This window comes from Equus przewalskii, chromosome 6 (assembly GCF_037783145.1).
Source record: "Equus przewalskii isolate Varuska chromosome 6, EquPr2, whole genome shotgun sequence".
NCBI classification, from domain to species: domain Eukaryota; kingdom Metazoa; phylum Chordata; class Mammalia; order Perissodactyla; family Equidae; genus Equus; species Equus przewalskii.
The window spans coordinates 58,058,812-58,074,256 of NC_091836.1; the positions used below are offsets into that span (position 1 = coordinate 58,058,812).

General features: G+C 38.5%; 1 long non-coding RNA gene across 1 annotated transcript; it reads right to left on the reverse strand.

Annotated features, from left to right (window-relative positions):
- Positions 1 to 8,409: 8,409 nt before the first annotated feature.
- LOC139083941 (uncharacterized) lies at positions 8,410 to 14,521 on the reverse strand. The gene is made up of 2 exons (XR_011541104.1): positions 11,613 to 14,521; positions 8,410 to 10,247 (listed from the first exon to the last, which is right to left on the reverse strand). It is a non-coding gene; the product is annotated as an uncharacterized lncRNA (long non-coding RNA).
- Between the last annotated feature and the right edge of the window lie 924 nt (positions 14,522 to 15,445).

Consider the following 15,445-nt stretch of genomic DNA (forward strand, 5'->3'; position numbering starts at 1 on the left):
CCATGACCTACTACCATGATGCTATGACAAATTTCAACCATCCCAGCACCAAACTGATTATAAACCCAAAAGCAAACCAGGGCTCAGAAATCAGAGGCTGAATTGATTTTTCATTTGGTTCTCCAGATGATCCATTTACTCCTCTGTTTGGTCTCTCAGATTTAATGGGACCTCACCGCTGCATCTAGGAGGTGTCTAGGAAACCTCCTTGGATGCTGCATCCATCAAGATATTTTATCGTTCTTGGTCATTGTTGGATATAACACACTGTATGCTCAAGAAGTCACTATTTCTTGTCTTAAGAAAAGAATAGTTGACATAGTAGCATTTGCCACTTAATCACTTTCCATTCAACATAGAGATATTGCTGGAACTCTTTCTCATTATACCAGCTATCCTGTGTTGACCAAAAGAATTCTCTGTCTCCATTCAGTCCTATATCAGTCTTGATTCACACAGTCATCCAATCCTTGGTTCTCTCTGTGTTGTATCTCTGACTTGTTACGTGCATGCAGTTAATTATAATTAAAGGTAGAAAGTTATAAATACTGTAAGAGAATTTTATAAAATAAAATTGTACAAGATTTCAGATAAGTGAGATTCCTTTCATGTAGGATATCTGAACATATATATTAAAGTATAGCAAATATAGTAAAAATATAGTAAACCATATACCAACAATCCTATCACCAAGCTCATTGTAGTAGTTAGTTTCTGGTTCCCCTCACCTCTAGCTAATATTTAGTTCCCTTTCCTTTTTCTACTATGGTCTCTGTGCCTCACCACCAGGATCAGGGACTACACAAGGCTATATGGCAGCTCTGAGCAAGTTAGAGAAAGGGACCCTTTTCTCCAGGTGAATGCAGTCCAGCACCAACTTTCATGGTTTAGTAAGCAGGGCACGTGCTGGTTTTGAGCCCCCACTTTTTTCCGCTTGGTTGGGTGCCCCTGTTCAAGATGTAACCAGCACAATTGTCTGTGGTGGCATTGACCATAATTCACTCAGACACTGTAACTTGAACCAATTTAGTTTAGTAAAATACAAGGATACATTAATGGAGGCTTTGGGCAATAAAAATTCTTTTTCTCCTAAGGAAGCTACTAAAAAAGACACTGCCCCACTGGGAATGAGTAAGAAAGCATACAGTCTTAATTTCTACAGAATAATATCATAGGACCATGAAGTCTTGGGACTAGCTCTAATAGGAAGCTATATTAGTTGGGATGTAACATACAAACACACAGAAATGACTCAAATACAATATAGGTTTGTTTCTCACATGAAGTCAAAGTTTTTATTGCTTTCTCTACTTTCAGGCATATAGACTCCCTACACTGTTTTTTAAACAGTTTCATGGAGGTATAATTGACATGCAATAAACTGCATGTATTTGAAGTTACAGTTAGATAAATTTTGAGTATGTATACACTTGTGAAACTATCACCACAATGAAGAAAATTAACAGATCCATCACCCTTTAAAAGATTCCTTTTACTTCTTTGTAAGTTTTCCCCCAAAGCCCTTCTCATTCTCCCATCTTTTCCCCAGGAAACCATTACTCTTCCTTCAGTTACTATACATTAGTTTGTATTTTCTAGAATTTTATATCTATAATATTGTGCTATATGTATTCTTAGTTTGTCTGCCTTCTTTCACCCAGTGTAATTATTTTGAGATTAATCAATGTTATTGTATGTACCCAGACTTAATTCCTTCTTATTGCTAAGTTGGACCCCATTGAAGGGAAATATGCCGCAGTTTATCTATTCAATGGTTGATGGGCATTTGGGTTGTTTCCAGCTTTGGGCTATCACAGATAAAGCTAATGTGTACATCTACGCACAAGTGTTTTATGGCATATGCTTTCATTTCTCATGGGTAAACATCTAGGAGTGCAGTAGCTGGATCATATGGTTGGTGTATGTTTAATAGTTCAAGAAACTGCCAAACAATTTTTCAAAGCAGTTACTCTATTTTACTTTCCCACTAATTAAAAGAAATTTTTCTCTCTGTGTTTCATTTTGGTTAGTTTCTATTAATATGGACTCAAATTCACTAATCTATTCTGAAATTGGTTGTTAATATCATCTAGTGTGTTTTCATTTCAACTACGGTAGTTTTCACTTCTAGAAGCTCTGGTCTTTTTTATCTTTTCCCCTCAGGTTTATTGAGATATAATTGACATATAACGTTGAATTAGTTTAAAGTGTACAACAAAATGTATGTATTGCAGGGGCCAGCCCTGTGGTCGAGTGGTTAAGTTTGTGCACTCTGCTTTGGTGGCCCAGGGTTTCACCGGTTCGGATCCTGGGCACAGACCTAGCACCACTCATCAGGCCGTTCTGAGGCAGCATCCCACATAGCAGAACCAGAAGGACCTACAACTAGAATATACCACTATGTACTGGGGGGCTGTGGGGAGAAGAAGGGGAAAAAAATAGAGAGATTGGCAACAGATGTTAGCTCAGGTGCCAGCGTTAAGAAAAAAATGTATATATTGCAAAATGATTACCACAATAAGTTAATATCCATCACCTCACATAGTTACATTTTTTCCCCTTGTGAGGAGAACTTTTAAGTTCTACTCTCTTAGCAACTTTCAAATACACAATAGAGTATTATTAACTATAGCCACCATGCTGTACATTACATCTCTAGAACTTAGGTATCTTATAACTGGTTTTATTATCTTTTTAAAAACTTTCTGAACATATGGAATAAAGTCAGTAAGATTACTATTTTGCTGCCTTTGCCTATTAATTCTATTTTCTGTGTCAGTTTTGGGTTGATTTTCAGTTGATTGGTTTTCTGTTTCATTGTGGGTAGTATTTTCCTACTTCTTTGCATGCCTGGCAGGTGCTTTTTTTTTTTTTTTTTTTTTTGAGGAAGATTAGCCCTGAGCTAACATCTTCTGCCAATCCTCCTCTTTTTGCTGAGGAAGGCTGGCCCTGAGCTAACATCTGTGCCCATCTTCCTCTACTTTATATGTGGGACTCCTACCACAGCATGGTTTGACAAGTGGCACCATGTCTGCACCCGGGATCCCAACCCGCGAACCCTGGGCCGCCGAAGCAGAACGTGCAAACTTAACTGCTGCGCCACTGGGCCGTCCCCTCATGCCTGGCAGTTTCTGATTAGATGTCAGACATTGTAAGTTTACCTTGTTGGGTGCTGGTTTGGTATTCCTATAAACACTCGAGCTTTGTTCTGGGATGCTGTCATGTTAGTTAGAAACAGTTTTATCCAAATATTAAAAGACTTGCTTTTAATATTTGTTAGGCAGCACTAGAGAAGCAGTTAGTCTAGGGCTAATTTTGTCCCACTACTGAGACAAGACCCTTCTGAAAACTCTACCCAATACCCCAGGCATTATGAGATTTTCCAGAATAGATGGTGAGAAGAGACACTAATTCCAGCCCTGTGTGAACTCCAGGTACTGTCACTCTAGAACATTCTTTTTCTACCCTCAGCTTCCTGACGCATTTGCTAATCAATACTTTACTGAACACGCAAGGGGAACCCTCTGGATATCTCCCAAGTTCTCTCTCTGGGCAGCTCTTTCCTTTATAGCACTGTGTAACTGTGAACTCCAGCTGCCTTGCTGCCCCCAGACTCCCTACTCAATTCAGATAGTGTGCTGGGCCCTGCCTGGGTCCGACTCCCTGAGCCATGTCCTGGGAACTCTTTCAAGGCAATTGTAGGGCTCATCTTGCTTACTGTTTCTCAGGAATCGCTGTCCTTCATTGCCTGATGTCTATGCCCAGTGCCTTAAAAGCCATTGTTTCAAATATTTTGCCCAATTTATTGATTGCTTCAGGAAGGAAAGTAAATTTAGTCCCTTTACTCCATCCTAGTTAGAAGCAGAAGCACCCAAACTCCCTACATCTCGTGGCTCCTCTATTCTCAGCACACAGCTTGCGAAATCTCTGTAGTCTTGTCCATGAAGCTATGGAAAGAGAAGGAGCATGAAGGATCACATGTAGGTAATTTTTATGAGTCAGGTTTGAAAGTAGTTCCTTATGTCTGTGATATTTTCCTGGCCAGACATCAGTCACATGGCCACATTTGACTTAAAGTCCTGTGGGAGATAATGGTCCAACTGTAATCTTAGGAAAACATAGGAAACAGTTTTTGGTGAACAGCTAACCAGTTTCTGCCACATTGCTCCTTTATGGGCACAAAGTACCTATTTTACTCCTCCTCCCACATCATAGAAGACATCCATTCTATGTCAAAGGACACAACCATCCAGCTATTTAGATCTTCAGGTGACATTCTTTCGTCTCCATCAAATCTGAATGTCGCCTCTAATGACTTTGCAGCATATGAAGCAAAACATAAATTATTTACTGTCTCATGCTGTTGGTTTGCAACTTTAGGAGCTTCCCAGGTGAAATCTGAGCCTGGCCCCCGTTCACGGAAAGCAAGGAGAGGCCAAAGAAAGAGGCAGACCACTTCAGATTGGGAGGTGGCAGGTTAAACAAGCAAGGGAACTTCCTTGTGAGGCTCATCTTGGGAGGCTGCGAGACAAGGAGATCTCCACACCCACAATAGCTCCTCCTGTGGGAATGGTGGGCAGAACGTACATTCCACAGACAGAGGACAGGGTGACAAGCCTCTGATTGACCAGCTCTCCGGTCAACTGGCAGGCGCTTCCTCTGGATGACTTCCGCCAACACATGCCCACCCAATAAAAAGTCCTGGAGCAGGGATGGGATCACGGCAATTCAAACTTCATTCAGCCAAAAAGAGAGAGGGGTTCTACTGCAGTCAGTGGGCCATAGCAGTGACGAACATTCTGCCAGGCCGGCATTGTGAGAGCCCTTTCCCCTAACAAGTGGAGAAGATTCCTAGACTTTTATTCTGCTTTCTGAAAAGAACTTTTCCATCTTTTGATTTTTGCAGGCCCTGACTTCTCCTGTGGGAGGGACTTCCCTATTAATTATCCTCCATTTCCTTTCATGGTGAGAGCTGAAGTTAGTTTTGGGGAGTAGTCTTCTCTCAGGGGTTGCACCAATTTCATACTTCTTTTCTGTTGGTGAGATTTTGAGGCCTCTGTGTGTTTGAGGTTTGAGTGGTCAAGGCGTTCGGTTCATGTCTTCTTTAGCAATTCAGTTTCCTCAAAAATCAGTGGACTTATTTACTTCCAGCAGTTTCATCTGATTATAAATACACTAACATTCTGCCTGATAGATTTTTATTTTTCCTTTCTCATCCATATAGCTTTCATTCTCCACAACGACTACCTGAAAATCATCTGAAGCAATCTGTATGAATGCCACACACTCTTAGGCTACAGTTGTCTAAAGTGTTCTTCAATCCTACCTTTCACTGTTTGAGGTCTAGAATTAGTTATTTTTCTCAATCCTATGAGGCCTCAAATTCTGGAATCTACATATTACCTTTTATTTCTGATTGAAAACTGACTATTACCTAAGGTGATCTACTTCTTGCAGTAACGTGTTGAAAGTAACAAATAGTAGCAATAGTAACAGATTCTAGATCTTTTCAACCACTTCCCCCAGTGCTACAGGCTCATAAGCTACCTTCCAAATTACCGAAGCATTTGTTTTATCAAATATTTTTCTATCGCATAATCTGGATCACCAGCTTTCCAGTGTGTTCTGTCTACAGCTAAACCAACTACAACTGAACACCTAAACCAAATCTACGAAGTTTAGGATGTTCTTGAGGCATCATTTTGCTTCTGGTATCAATATTTTTAAATAGGTCAATAAAGTAATGTAATGGCTCAAGCACTATAATTTATTTCCTTTTCACATAAAGTCTCAAATTGGTCTTCTTCACTGGCAAGTGGCTCTCCTTCAACCGCCTGTAATCCAGGCTTGCCATCTTCTTCATATGGCTTCTAAGATTGAGATGCTTTTCTCCATTAGCTTTTTGGAAGGAGAAAGTGTAGAGCATCATGGAGGGGCCATACATGGAAGTAGACACATCGATTTAGCCCACTTCTTCTTGGCCAGAACTCAGTCACTTGGCCAAGCCTGACTGTAAGGAAAGCTAGGGAACATGTATAGTCTAGTTGTGTCATCAGGAGAAGATGCTAAAAACTCTGGTGAATAGCTAAACAGTTTCTGCACAAAAGCCAATACTGTGGAAGGAAGGGTAGGAAGACTGAAAAAATGGAATCCTTCTTGACATCCTTGAGCTACTTGATCAAGTTTCACTGTATCGTTAGACTTTTCAACTATGTCAGCTAACATTGTTTTTATTGTTGAAAGCCATTTTAGTTGGATTTTCTGCTACTTGCTATGTCAAATGTTGTAATTAATACAGTTGCCAAGTGAATTTTCCGTTAACGTGAACTGACAAACCAATCATCCCCTTCTGCCTTCCTTTACCTATTTGTGTAAAATACAGTATGACTATTTAATGCTTGAGTTCCTGATAAAGCATCTGATGCATTAGGCCTGAATCCTGGGAGGTTCAACTCAGTCCAAGAGATGAGGCTTCAAAATACACAGGGTAGAAGTTTGGGGGCAGGCTAATTCCAGGTCTGAAGGAGCCCTTGGAATTCATGTTTATTTGAGAGTTAATCTTGTAGTCAGGATGTGGTCTGTGATGCTCCACTAAGGCCTCAGAATCTATGACCACATCTTTGAACTTCCTCAAAGTAGACGGAAATCCACAGATTAGTCTCTGATTTAAACTTGACTCTTGTTTTTCTTTGTTTGTTTCTTCCAGCTTAGAGATCATCTGAGCCCAAACCACACTTCTTGGTGATACACAGTCTGAACTTAAGTCTTCAACTAAATTCAACAACCTTACTTTGTAAGCCAAAATAGAGTTGAGCATAGCCCTCACCTTCTGGTGTCTGCTTCTCTTTGTTTCATTCATAAGAGCAGAAGCTTATTTTCCCAATTTTTCTTTTGCTTTCAAGAATCCTTCATTCACTCAGCCAACAAATGTTTTCTGAGTGTCTGTTGGGTATTAGTACTCTGCAATGTGCTAGAAAAAAGCTGGATTGATCTAGTTCCATGAATCAGGCAAGAGGAAAGCTCATAAAGCGTGCAGACAATTTCTAGAATGGTACTGTGACGTTATGGGAAAAAATGTAGGCTTTGAAGTCAGATACTATTGAGTTTAAACTCCAACTCAATTACTTACAGGTTTTGTTAATTTTGAAATTAAGCTATATTTCTCTGAGCTTCAATTTCTTCATCTCTACAAATGTAGATAATATCTATATTTCAAGCTTAGGCTAATAGCTAAATGATACAATGTTAGCGGAAATGCTTGGCTCAGAGGAATGCTCACAATGAATGCTCTCTCTTTTCCCCTTTCATTTCTTTCTTTCTTCTCTCCCACTTTCCTTCTGCTCTCTTTCATCTTCTCTTCTTTCCTCCCTCATTTTCTGTTTTCCTTCCATCTTTTCCAACTTTCTAATTTCCTAACTTCCTTTTCTAGGTAAATATGCTAATGGATGAATTTCCATCCTCCAAGATTACATTGAAATCCCAACAGACACTCTTTAGCACAAATGCTCCAGATTATATGTCTTTTGAGTAATCTAATTGAGAATACAAATATTCTTTATGAGATTTGTACTTTCTTCTCTTTCTAGCCTACTGCATGGACAGTTTCTTCTTCTGACTCAAAAAGTAACACATCGCTGTCCAATTGGGATAATGTCCATTGCCTCTTCCCAGACGTATCTTATAGGTATTACCGATAAAGAGCAATTAGATATCCAAAACACTAATCGCAAGGGACGAAGACTAGAAAAATGGCAGGGGAAAATATTTTAAGTGGAAGACACAAAAGCATGAGGAGTTAGTAATCTTTTTAAAGCTGTTTATTTACCTAATTGATCATACTTGATAAAAAATTACTATTTGGTTCTATTTCATTTTAATAAATAATTATAATAGGTAAAATGAAAACAACTGGGTTTTGTTTGATTCCATTTGCTGTATATTCATCTTGAAATAAAACATTCATTTTAGTGCTCTAGAAATTGTCTGTAACCATAAAGTACATGTAGCATCTTATAAAGGATATTGTAGAATTTCTTTGTTAAATATCACCCAAAATTAAATTTTTAATTAAAAAATCTTTGAGTCTTTATTAAGACATGTGAAATGCCTTGATGCTCTCAAGAAAAGAAGTGCTAAATGCTAAGTATAATTAGATGTAGAAAATTTGCATGTGCTAAAGATTATGTTCAAAGACCACATTGATTTTTTGTGAAATTTGCATTTTGGATGAACTCCCAAAAGATATGAAAGATAATTTATATAGCTCAAGAAGACTATTTTTATTACCCCCTATTTCATTTTGGAAAAAAAAGGAAAACAGATGTTTTATTCTCTTTTGAAAACGGAAATGATATTTTTTTTTACATGCCATTTCCTGTGATATATCACTTCATACATAATGTGTTAAAAATAAGGAAAAAATTCATTAAGACTCTAGTGATATTACACCTAAAAAGCTCTTTTGGGTTCAAAACTGATAATTTGCTGAGCTTTATTTTGAATACACTTTTAAGGAACAATGGACTATGACTGTTTGGAAAAAATACATTTCATAATGTTTGAAATGAAGGAAATCTCCATTATGTAAACAAGTCGAATTAAGAACTCAAGATACAGATTTAATATTGTTATAACTGTATTTATATATATACACACACATATACATTCCAAAGAAATAAACATAGAAATAAACAATAAAATAAAATGTTGGCAGTGATTGTGTTAGATGATGAAATTATGACTGATTTATTTATTCTACTTTCTGTATTTGCCAAACTTCTTGAAAATGTACCAGTATGAATGTATAATTTAAAAAAATGAAAAATAGCCCCTATTTGTCTCAGAGTGGTGAATGAAATTTCAACATAATATATGTATTGGTAGAAGCATTTATGATTTACTAGTAACTCTCCAAAAATAATTTTCTTTTTAGTGCCCATGTTTTGCTCCTTCATAAAGTAGACAATAATATATTACAGATTGGTGAAGACAAGTTCAGAAAATTATTGGTATTAAGGAATAACAGTTGATATTTTTTGAGCACTTACTCTAAGTACTTTACATACATTAACTCAATACTCAGAACAACCCTATGAGGAGGCACTATTATTATCTCCATTTTACAGCAGAAGAAACCAAGGCACAGAGAGGTTAAGTATCTTGCCCGTGATCACACAGCTAATCAACAGCAGGGCCTGAATGAACCCAGGCAGTTTTTCTTCAGGGCCCACACTCTTAACCAGCATACTGTGGCTGTACTTACCAGATGTCTACTACGTGCTCTGAACTTTTGATTAAGCAGCAGTGCTTAATGGAAAGAATAAATGCCTCAGATTAGACGGTTCTGGGTTTAGATCCCAATTCAAACATTTACATGTAGTGTATCTTTGGGAACTTAGCCTCTCAACCTGAGCTTCTTCATAAGTAAATGGGAATAATGGTACTATTCAGCCGTAAAGAAGAATGGGATTGAATTACACACTGGATACAGACAGGAAAAAACTCCTAGACATACTGTTAAGTGAATTTCCCAAGATTATACAGGTAGTGAGTGGTAGAGGCACAATTCCAATTCAGGTCTGCTTGTTGCAAAAGCAGCAGGTGTTACAGAATTTCAGAGGGACCGGGTAGTCGCTTCGAGTTGGCAATGTTCAGTGAGGCTTTCTTAGAGGAGGCTGGATTCTTTTTCTTTCAGATTTATGGCATGGGCAACAGAGTCCTTTTAGCCCTATAGTGTAAGTCTTACATTTAGTCTTCTAGTAGAGTATTATTATTCAGTCTTATAGCAGAGCTCTTTTCTCCTATAGAATGGGCAATTGGAGTAGTGAGAAATCATAACTTACTTGTGCTTTTTGATCTCTTCAATTTCCTAAACAATTACTCTGTCATTTATTTGATTTGAGTTTTACATCTAGGGAGGGTGGATAATATTCATCACATTTCACTGCAGAAGAATCCGAGTCTCAGAGAGATGCAATGACTGCCCAGGGTCACACTCCAAGTGAGTTGTAGAGCAGAGACTAGACCCAATAATTCATCCTTTTCAGTGGAATTTGACAAGCCACGAATGTAAAGAATTACCAGTGGCCTCCCAGCTTAGTATGTCCCAGGGCTCTGCCTAGATGTGTTTCCTTTTCTCAGCCAAGATGACCATTGCTTCCCTTGCTGGAACACATAATTACAGTCTTTTCAGTAATGCTTGTCAGCTCAGTGTTCCAGATCTTGTTTTTCCTCTTTCTGCTACTTCTCTGTGGAATAAATGCCAGGCAGCACTGGCTAATTAGCAAACAGCAGACAATGCACGTTGATACATAACTCTTACTCTTCCAAGGCCCCTGTTTACTGCCAGTGACTTGTGACCTCACTGTGAACCCTGGTGGCAATAAAGCTACCACTGTGATTAGGGTTAGAATACATGTAATCTTCTTAGTCTTAGTTGAAACTGTGAAAATCCCTTTCATCTTCAATTATTATTTATTTGGCCCATTTCTCTGGAGGGCAAGGGGCTGTCTAATCCTCTAGGCTGAGCTTCAAGAGTCTGTATCAGCAGGAAGGAATGCCAGCCTTGCATACCAGAAGCTGGAAGACTGGGCCACGGATTGAAGAGGCCATGACCCCTACGGGCATGGAGATGGGGAAGCTTCAGGAGTTTGCTTGCCTGATGGTTATTCTCCAAAGGAGCGGCTTTAAAAACGGCTCAAGAAAAGTTCCTAGCAGTGTAAAATTTTCCTAAGTGGAAGAGAATTAACAAAATTTAAAACCATTTATTAAAAAGAAACTATATGGGGCCGGCCCGGTGGTGCAGAGGTTAAGTTCACACGTTCCGCTTCTTGGCAGCCCGGGGTTCGCCAGTTTGGATCCCGGGTGCGGACATGGCGCCGCTTGTCAAGCCATGCTGTGGCAAGCGTCCCATGTATAAAGTGGAGGAAGATGGGCATGGATATTAGCTCAGGGCCAGTCTTCCTCAGCAAAAAGAGGAGGATTGGCAGTAGTTATCTCAGGGCTAATCTTCCTCAAAAAAAAAAAAATATATATATATATATAACATATAGTAAACTGAGGTACTATACAGAATGACTCGAGTGGTTCATATGATTGAACTATTGCACTCCCAAAGGTCAACATAGCCAAAGTGTGCCCAGTGGAGATGCACCAGCATCTCAGAACCACTCAGAGTGTTGAAAGCTATGTTCATCAAGAGCGTATGCCCAGACTGGATGACCTTGGAGGACCTCAACTTTAATGAGTCAGTAGTAAAGACTTTGTTGAAGAATTGTTTCATCGAATGGAGGAAGCAGCAGCAAAAAAAAACCCCTCAACAATGGCTGTTACGAGGAGCACTAAACAAGACCGCTTCAATAGAGGAGTCCCTCTTACCTACAATTGTTGTAAACACTTCCCCCATGGGTCCTGAAGTTTGAATGCCTATAGCCCCGATCTTCCCAAGCGTTCTGGTACCCAGTAACCTAGAGGGCCTGGTGCCTTTGTCTTTGGAATTAATCATGGGATTATCAGCCTCAAGAAGCCCAACAGACATGTCTGGGGGGCCTCTGGTCCTTCTTGTGTCTCTATTCCCTGTAACATAGGCCAATTTGTGTAACAATATGCCTTACCTGGGAGGATGATCGCAGCTGTCTAGATAAATCCCTCTTCTCCAAGGTGAACTGGCTGAGGGAGGCTGGCACCAGTCAGTAGAGCTTCTGACCCAGGTAATCAGTTGCTGAGAAAGATCTGGGATCCAAACCCTGATCAACAGAGATATTTCCAAACACCTTTAGAGGGTAGACTTGAGTCTAAACAGACCAGAGCTAAGAGATCTTTTTTTGGTAAGAAAGTGACAAAAACCAACTCCCATCTTTCCTCATTGCCTACATTTTCTGTCTTTGAGTTCTTCTTAATCCAAATTTCTGAAATAAGGAGGGTCACTAGATGACTAGTCAGTTTTCCCTGAATCTTAGCTTACCCCAAGTTGAGCTTAGTTCAATAAAAGTGTCTTCCAACATCAATGCAATTTAAGAATTCCTGCTCCCCACAGGCCATTTATTATCTTTTTCACAAAACACCAAGGTTATTGTTGAGGCTAGAGCATGCTAGGGCTTGCAAATCTATTAGTAACATACAATTCCAGTGCTATTCAAACACGTCCAATGTAATTGGGTAAGATGGGCGGTGCTGGGGAGTGACTTTTCCAGTAATTTTTAGGAAGCTGCTATATTGTTACCAAAAATTGACAAAGAAAGCTTATTTATCAAGCTGTATATTTATATTTTCAGAAACTACTACATTTTTCAAAAGTGGATAAATAGATCTAAACATCTTGGAAATCAAGCAGCCAATAAAAAACTTTGAAAGGAAGACTTGGAAAAGCTAGCTGAGCAAATCTTCCAGAGAGCAGAATAAAGAGACAATATGAATGAAACATTTAACAAAAGTCTTAATAATGCTAGTTAGAGTTAGATTTAAAAAAATTCAAGATACTGAGAACAGATTAAAAGGCAGAGAAAGTCATCAAAGAAAGAATGCTTCTGAAAAATGAAGGGCACGAGACTGCTTAGTGTCTTAAACAAAGGGTATTAGTGTAAAATTTCAAAATACAAAAAGTAAATAAAAATAAATAGTAAATCCTAAAAGATTTCCAAAATAATTGCACATTAATTTTCATTGATTTTAAAGTCAACACATGCATATTGTTGAGAATTCAGAAAAAGAGTAAGGAAGAAAACTTACCATGAAGTCTATCATTCATATTTTGGCAAATTTCCTTCCAGTTATATGTATAATTACACATATGTTTGCAAAATCAGGATAACATATATGTATATAGGTAATTTTATATTTAGCATTTTTCCAAATAATATAATTTCCTCAACAAACATAGCACGAAATATTTTTCATAAACATGATGTCTAATGGCTGTAAAATATTAAATTTTATGGATATGACATTGTCTTTTTAACTAATCTTTTGTTGATTGATACTTAGGTTCCTATTAAAAATAGTGCTGTGTTAAACATCTTGTACCTAAATCTTTGAAAGACTATCTGATTATTTCTTTAAGATGGATTCTTAAAAGTGGAATGACTGGTTAAAGGGCATTTACTATTTGTTGGATTATTATGCCTGTGTTTAAGACTCTTAATGCCTATGTCCAGATTGTCTTTGAGAAGGTCTTATCAAATTAGAGATGGTATCCCAAGGAGGTTGGATGGTGGGAGGTTAAGCGACCAGGCTGACTTGGGAGTTAGTGGCAGAGTCAGAAACAGAACACAGCCCGTAAAACTTCTAGTCCAGCAGTCATTGGATTCCCCCTTCCCATTGCTTTCTGTGGAAGCCAGCAGCAATGCTCAAGTTCCTTGCAGAAAAAAATAGCCAGCTTACTGCACTAGGGGCTTAAAGTGGTTGGCAGTAACATAAGACATGATCTCATGTGGTTCATATTTTCTATTGTCATTAAAACATTCACGAAGTGTCTCTGCAAGTCAGGGCACTAAATACAGCCCGGCCTGAACAAGGAATGTGTCTTGAGCACACAGGTGTGATGTGGAAGGTACTCTGCCAGGTTCTGGTAGGAGATACAATTTGTAGGATATAGACTGGGAGGAAATCTACAAAAAGAATGTGGGTTGGGTGTAGACTGGTGAAATACATATACGTATACATATAAACTGCTATTATATAGGTGTGCTAGAAAGGGAGTTGACCTCTTCCTGTGGGACTCAAGGAGGTTTACCATTTAAGATTTGGTTTGGCTGCATATAACAGAAAACACAACTCAGTGAAGGGTTAAATAACATTGAATTTATGCCTCTTACACATAAAACAAGTTCAGAGGTTTATGAGTGCCCTACAGAAGTAATTTATTTTTGAAGAAGATTGATCTAGGAGTGGTGACAGATAGGTCCAAGCAGGGGAAATGGAGTCAGGGAGATTTCCCTAGGAAGCAGCTAGTTGATAAGATGTCAGAGGGACTGAGATGAAAAGGACAGGATGATTGGAAGAGATATTGGAGCAAAGAACCAGCAAACTGGTGTCAGAGTGGATAGGAGGAGCCCCAGCAGGCACGAAGAAGAGATGACACCAAGGTTAGGGGGGCCACATCTTTGAGGGAAAGATGATATATTTCCTTTCAGGCACATGGAGCTTGTAGGGACGACATCCATCAATGCCATGTGAGCTAAGCCTGGGCTGCTGTGGCAGGCCCTCCAGGACAGTGTGCCTTGTGTGACGATCTGGAGTGTCAGCCTGGTTATACTCCCCATGAAATGGTGCCTTGGTTCCCTTGGGAGGACAAACGTCCTGGCACTGGTAAGATCAGTGGACTCAGGATGAGTAAGGTTGGTTGGAAAATTACTGAAATCTAAAACACTGATCCTGAGTCCCTTGTGGAGAGGTGTAGGAGAAGTCATTGCATGGTGATGGCTGAAGCCTGGCTCAGGAGCTGCGGGGACTCCTCCTCCAAGACCCCCTCACTGTACATTCAATTAAAAAAATTGTTTTCTTCTTTTGAAATCAACAATGTTCCCTGTAAAAATAAAATAGAAAATGTCGAAAAGTCGAAAAAAATATAATACAGCAAAGAAGTAACGTAACCATCCAGAGATAATCTCTGATAACATATTGGTATATAATTTTCTATACCTTTGTGTGTGTGTGTGTGTGTACATATAGATATTTATATATATACAAAATAGCAATTATATGAATATAATTATATATATATACAATTATGGGTATTATAATATTTTGTAATTTGTCTTTTTCCCAATTTTAAAATGCTGTGAAAAAACACTGTGAACATCTTTCCGGGTCATTCAACATTTTTCTTTAACATCATTTATAAAGGCTCTATAATGTGCCATCATATATTTGTACCATTATAATATTTAACCTGATGCATATTTAGGAAGTTCCCTTTTTTTCGATGATAAGTAGCATTGTAATAAGCACTCCTGAAGTTAAATATGTAGAAACCTCTCTCTAATGATTTTGTTATCATAAATTCCTTCAAACAGAATTGTTAGGTCAAAGGGCACATACATTCTCAAGGTTTTTATCACATATAACTAAATTTCCCTCAGACGGCTTTTACTTCAATTATAGTCCCATCAAGTTCATTTGCATCCTCAATATTGCATATTTTTAGTATTAAAACATATTTGTTAATTTGAAAAGTGAAAAATGGTATCTCATTATTGTTTAATTTTCCTGTTTTTATTACTAGTGAAAATATTTTTTTCACATTATTATTGGCTTTTTGTTTTTCTTGTGTGGTCAATTGTTTATTCATATCCCTGTCCCTTTATCTATTTGGATGTTTTAAAACAGCTTATAAGAGCTTCTTTTTGGTGAGGAAGATTAGGCCTGAGCTAACATCTGTGCCAATCTTCCCCCACCTTGCATGTGGGTCACCACCTTAGCGTGGCTGACAAGCGGTGTAGGTCCATGC